This window comes from Rattus norvegicus, chromosome 4, assembly GCF_036323735.1.
Source record: "Rattus norvegicus strain BN/NHsdMcwi chromosome 4, GRCr8, whole genome shotgun sequence".
NCBI classification, from domain to species: Eukaryota; Metazoa; Chordata; class Mammalia; order Rodentia; family Muridae; genus Rattus; species Rattus norvegicus.
The window spans coordinates 143,149,330-143,155,668 of record NC_086022.1 but is presented as its reverse complement, the minus strand read 5'-3'; the positions used below and the strand labels follow the sequence as shown (position 1 = coordinate 143,155,668).

At 44.5% G+C, this 6,339-nt stretch overlaps 1 long non-coding RNA gene across 1 annotated transcript in view; it reads right to left on the bottom strand.

Moving 5' to 3' along the window:
- Positions 1–823: 823 nt before the first annotated feature.
- LOC108350742 (uncharacterized) overlaps positions 824–6,339 on the bottom strand; it is a 29,581-nt gene continuing 24,065 nt past the window's right edge. Inside the window, exons 4-5 of the long non-coding RNA XR_005503812.2 lie at positions 2,823–3,505; positions 824–2,119 (exon numbers count right to left, since the gene is read on the bottom strand). This is a non-coding gene — a long non-coding RNA (uncharacterized LOC108350742). The remainder of the gene's footprint in view (positions 2,120–2,822; positions 3,506–6,339) is intronic.

The window sequence follows — 6,339 nt, the reverse complement described above, 5'->3', positions numbered from 1 at the left end:
TAGTAAACAAAACTTCAAGTTTCAGTTTTCAACTATATATAGCAAATAGCTGATTTTGAGAACTATGAAATTATTGTTTCTAAACTTCATGGTGGTAGTGCATGCCTTTGATCCTAACGCTCAGGAGTCAGAGACAGACAGCGCTCTGTGAGTCTGAGGCCAGCCTGGTCTACAGAATTCTAGGACAGGCAAGGTTACATAGAAAAACCAAAACAAACAAAACCAAACAAAACTAAAAGCCCAAACAATAACAACAAAAACCATGAACACAAAACGTTTAAAAAGTATCAATCCTTAGTGTATAAGAAAAGTTCTGTAAACATTTTAGATTTTTTTTTTAAATAAATTTACTTACAAAGGCCTATGCAGCTCCCCAGGGGTGTTCTGAGATTAGTTTCTGTCAACACAGTACTAAAACTTCTAAGGAATTCTAATCTTCAGCCAGGGTTGGGTCTGCTGGTACAGGTCAGTAACTCCAGTAATCAGGAAGGAGTTCAAGGACTGCCTGAGCTTCACGAGCCTCAGAAGCCATTTGACAGATAAGGTGAGTTGAGTGGGATGTCTGACCTGGTAGCCAGCTGTGCACGTGGACTTTGCCTGTATGTATCTTCTAGTAGTTTGGCAGTAATAGAGGTTTATGATAAGCCTAGCAAAAGCAACAGATTAACTTGTGTTTCATTAAACTCTATCTCAGTGGCCTAATAAACTAGGCAACACTAGCCAGTGAACACATGAGAAGGATCATTGAGGGCCATGCATTGCTATCATAAAATGCAATTATGCCTTCCATTGCTGTGAAGAGACACCATGACAAAGGCAATTCTTATAAAAGACAACATTTATTTGAGGCTGGCTTACAGGATTGGAGGTTCAGTCCAGTACCATCAAGGCAGGAAGCATAACAGCATCCAGGCGCTGGAGGAGCCGAGAGTTCTACAGCTTGTTCCGAAGGCAAACAAAAGAAGTCTTCCAGAAAGCTAGGAGGCGGTCTCTAAGCCCACACCCACAGTGACATACTTGACAAGGCCATACCTGGGTCAAGCATATTCAAATCACCACATATATTATGACTTCATTATGGTGGTGATTCAACCTAGGCCCTGACCAGATGCTAGGGAAACTCTCTAGCCCCCAAGCTACATTGACAGCCTATAAAGTTAACACTTGATTCTAAATGGGTCCTGTCTCTGGTAAAGAATTTAGTTTTCTCTTTCTCCAAGTTTCTCCTTTCTGGGGCCCTACTTCATGAACTCACCTACACTAATTCACCTCCCCAACCCTTTCTCCAAGGACCCCGCACTGAGGACTAGTGCTTCAGATTAGAATTGGAGGTAGGAAGGGTGTCATTCAACGCGTAGCGCTTCCTTGTGCCTTGCACTGGAAATGCGAGTATGATCTCTGCCTTCCTGTGGGAGACAGTCAGTAAATGAAGAAATGAACAAAATCATTTCATCCCTGAATGGAATAGGGGGAGAAATGAGCAAGAAGTGAGATTGAGCATAAGGAAATGAGCACCGTTGACACCTTGAGACCCTTCTGGTGAAGAAATGTTATGCTGTGGTTGAAGGAAGATGAAGGGGCCAAGCTCATCAAGACAAGCCAGAGGAAGAACATTCCAGATACACAGGGCAGCTAGAGCTAGGCCCTGGGGTGGGATGTTCTAGGATCAGACCCAGGACTGATGTAATTTAACAGAACTGTAGGACGTGCAATGTAAGAGGGGACTCTATGGCTGGCAAGGGCTTGATATCCATAGGTGTGTGTGTGTGTGTGTGTGTGTGTGTGTGTGTGTGTGTGTGTGTGTGTGTGTGTAAGAGAGAGGGAGAGGGAAGGAGGGAAGGAGAGAGAGAGAGAGAGAATCTGTAGGGAGATCAGAAGACAGCTTGTGGCGGCTGGTTTTTTCCTTCCACCATGTGGGTCCTAAGATTGAACCAAGGTCATCAGGCTTGTTAGCCAGTGTTTTTAACTAATGTCCCTGAAGAATATTTTGATAATACAGCTTCCTCAACTCACTTTGCCAGTGGGAATACCCTGTTGATTTGAACACCCAGTTGAAATCCAGACATGTAACTGTTTCCTTTGGTTCTTTAGGATAGTTCATGTGGGAAAGCACTTTCACCTGAAAGGAAGAAGCAAGACCTAGTTTACTAACTGAGGCAGGTTTTCCTTGTGGATGAAGAAACAATTCTCAGACCTGACTCTACTCTGGAACCAGGTGGGGATTAGGTTGAGTTGCTGTTTCTTCCAACTGAACCCTTCTCTCCTGGAAGAAGGAAGGAGACTCTGGAAGATAAGACACTGACTGGGTTCACCACTCTCCTCCCCAAGACTATAAAAGCAATAAACATTATTATGGAGGGGAGATCTTTGGAGGAGGTGCCTGAAAATTTGGCAGGGAGCTCCAGGGTGTGCAGATCTTGTGAATCTTCACCCATGCTAATATGAACTTTTCGGTGTTGCAATCAGTTCCTTTTGAATCACCCGTGCTCCTGTAAGTAACTCTTTACTGCTGTACCTGTAAGTAGTCCCAATGACTTATTGACTCTCTAAGCTAGACTTGGATGAAATCATTTCTTTGGTATGTTCTGGGACCTGGTCTGGGACAAAAAAATTCTTTTTTGTTCACATCCACCCAGGAAAAATCACACAAGATATTCAGTGGTGTTATCAGTTTAAAACCACTGCTCTGGAGGAGTAACCTTGTAGGGTCATTTGCAGGGCTATTCCAAGAGTGCAGACATCAAAGCCACCCACCCAACGAGACCCTATACTACTTGTCTCCTCCTCTAACCAAGCCAATCCATCCCCAGTAGGCCACGTACCTCCTCGCCCAACTTTGTCCTCTGAGGCAGCCAGAAGAAGTCTTTGCAGGTTCTCTCTCGTGATGCCAACATCATCCCTGACTGGTAGAATGGATCTACTTGGTGTTTGTCAAGTTCAGTGCTTGCTCTGGACTCCTGAGTGTTTGGTCTTCCTGACAAAGAAGTCCTGAGTCCGTCCTTCCACTTCTGTGCGCTTCAGGCAAAAGAGTCCCAGAAAACCTGAACAAACTCAATGCAGTACCTTTGTGTGGAATCGACAGACTTGGACCTCAGTTCTGAAATTTCCCAGCAAGGTTTCATGACTCTAAGGGACTTGATACACTATGTGTCTCCTCGTCATTCAATCACTACAATATAGAGAGCACTGATGGTGTTACCAGTACTGAAAATACCACTTGAAATGTCTCTGTAGTAGAAGAAAATACATATTGCTTCCTATAAAGGTCTGATCTAGTGACATGCATTCACTGAAGTCAGAAAAGTGGGCAGGACCAATAGATAATTTCACAGGACAGTGCTTGTAGGTGTCCACTTACCCAGCGAGTCAGGAATCATGGGGAACACAGGCATTCTCTCTTCTTTTACAGCTGGACTGTTAAAGGCTGGATGCCAATTCTCAGAAAAGCAGCAACTGCGTGCCCAGGGAGTATGCAGATAGCCAGAGAATACAGCAAACATCTTAACTGTGGGAATAAACCTGCTTTGGCTTTTAAATCCTTTTGTGAACTGAACTGTGATATAGAACTATTTCCATACCAGTTTCTTATAACAGAGGATAATTACATTAATGGCCAAATAAATGAAGTTTTGTTTATTTTGTAGCTTTAAAGCAGGTCATCTGGACGGACCAGTTATCATGTCAAAGTGATATCTACAGGCTATATATTTTGCAGTATTTATTTAGACTCTGTTTACTTTGAAACCTTTTTTTTAAATCTTAAATTAAAACGGAGGGAGCCAGGTAAGCATCCAGGGAGTCACAGAAGTCCCCCCGTGCTGTGTGTGCCCCTCAAAGTGTTCTTCATGCAATCCTAAGAGGGAGGAACACAGGTGAAGGAAGGAAAGTAGGTGTGCAGAGCAGACCAGACACGCTTTCTGGAACACTTTGTTCTTGGGCTTTTTGCCCCACCTAGCTTTAGTCATTCATTAGCTCTAAGTTCAAACAGGACCTTACATTGGGAGGGACCTTAATGAGGAGACTGTACAATGAACATAGCACCACGTGGCACATCCGGCTGGGAGGAGCGACTCTAACTACAGGACAGGTCAGGGTCTCTGACTCCTCTCCGTAGGTCCTACCCTTCTTTTCCTGGGTCTTCATTCATTCATTCACTTGTTCATTCATTCATTCATTCCTTTAACTTAACGAATGTCAGACATGCCCTAGTCACAAGTGACTCTCTAGGGATTGTTGTCATAGTCATTGTGCTTTTCATTTTTTTATTGGATATTTCATTTATTTACATTTCAAACCCTTCCCGGTTTCCTGTCTGGAAACCCCCTATCCCATCCCCCTCTTCCTGTTTCTATGAGGGTGCTCCCCCACTCCCCCATCCACTCCCACCTCATAACCCTAGCATTCTCCTACACTGGGACATTGAACCTTCACAGGACCAAGAACCTCTCCTCCCATTGATGCCCAATAAGGCTGATCCTCTGCTACCTATGTGACTGGAGCCATGGGTCCCTTCATGTGTACTCTTTGATTGGTGGTTTAGTCCCTGGGAGCTCTGGGGATCTGGTTGGTTGATATTGTTGTTCTTCCTATGGGGTTGCAAACTCCTTCAGCTCCTCCAGTCCTTCCCCTAACTCCTCCAGTGGGGTCCCCGTGTTCAGTTCGATGGTTGGTATCTGTATTTGTCAGGCTCTGGCAGAGTCTCTCAAGAGACCGCTATATCAGTGTCCTGTCAGCAAGAACTTTTTGCCATTAGTAATATTGTGTGGGTTTGGTGGTTGCATATGGGATGGATCCCCAGGTCGGGTAGTCTCTGGATGGCCTTTCCTTCAGTCTCTGCTCCACTCTTTGTCCCTGTATTTCCTTAGACAGGAGCAATTCTGGGTTAAAATTTTGGAGATGGGTGGGTGGCCCCATCCCTCAACTGGGGGCCATGCCTAACCGATGGATATGCTCTCTACAGGTTCTCTTTCCCCTTTGTTGGGTATTTCAATTAACATCAGCCCCACTGGGTCCTGGGAGCCTCTTGCTTTCCTGACATCTGAGACTTTCTGGTGGCTGCTCCCAGTTCCCCATCCCCCACTGCTACACACCTCTGTTCAATTTCCTGACCCTCAGTACATTTCCTCCATCTCTTCCCATACCTGACCTTACCCCCCCTTTCCCCTTCCTCTCCTCTCTTCCTCCCGAGTGCCTCTCTACCTCCTGTGGTAGAGGGAGGGAGGCACTATTGTGCTTTTCAGTGGTAAAGAGAATGGAGCAGCTAGTGGCTTCAGAAAGCCATACCCAGAGGGGTGTCTATGGAGGGACTCCATGAGTCTAAGTTTGACCCAGAACTATTGTAAAATGGCAAAAAAGAATATTCAGAACATTTCTTTTCTTGCTTGTAATCCCAGCTCTAGGAGGGAAGGTCATCTCCAGCTACATAGTGAGTTTGAAGCTAGCCTGTGCCACATGAGACCTTTAAAAAATGGCTGTCTACCTCAGAATGACCCCTGACTGACTCTCTCTCTCAAGCAAGGCATCACTGTGGGACATGGCTTTCAGGGATGGCAATGGATTATCCTCATCTATCCTGGGTAAGGAAAGTGAGACACTTGGGGTGTACATTTTAGGAAAGCTTTGGGTCTCAGGGCTGTGTATGTATTTTCATCCAGGTGGGTGCTTTCTCAAACCGGGGCCCTAATAAATGATAATTAAATAAATAATATGCCACTTATTTAATTTCTCTGTCCAATTCTGCCCTAAAGACTTCACAGTCAAGTTTGGAAAATAGTGTTTGCCATATACTATAGGTTCTTGAATGTTCCCCACAAATCCATTGAAGGCTGTACAGCTTTCTGTAAGAAAGGGCTCTTGTAAATTCTACTTAACCCTACCTATGCCATGAGTTAGTGGGATATCAAAGTCTTTTCTCCTCTTACCTTTTATTGTGGTTGTTGTTAAGTGTTTTTGTTCTTTTAAGACAGCCTTACTTCATATAGCCCAGGCTATCCAGGAAACCACTATGTAGCCTGAGTAGGCCTGAAACTAGTGCTTCAGTCCCCTTCTGCTTCAGTCCCCTGAATACTAGAATTAGAGGTGTCTGTTACCACACTCAGCTTTCTCTCTTTGGAAGGAAATACCAGCCAGAAACGGTAGCTGAGACACAGAATTGCTATGTGTCTGAAACTAACGTAGTGAGTACCAGGCCTGGGCTACATAGTAAGCCCTTATCTCAGGAGTACTGGACAGGAAATAATGCAGAATGTTTACATAAGGACTACGTTCATGATTTTGAAATTTTCTTTGCCCAACAATACAGTATCAGTCAGTTTTACATCACAGCCACAAAATACCTGA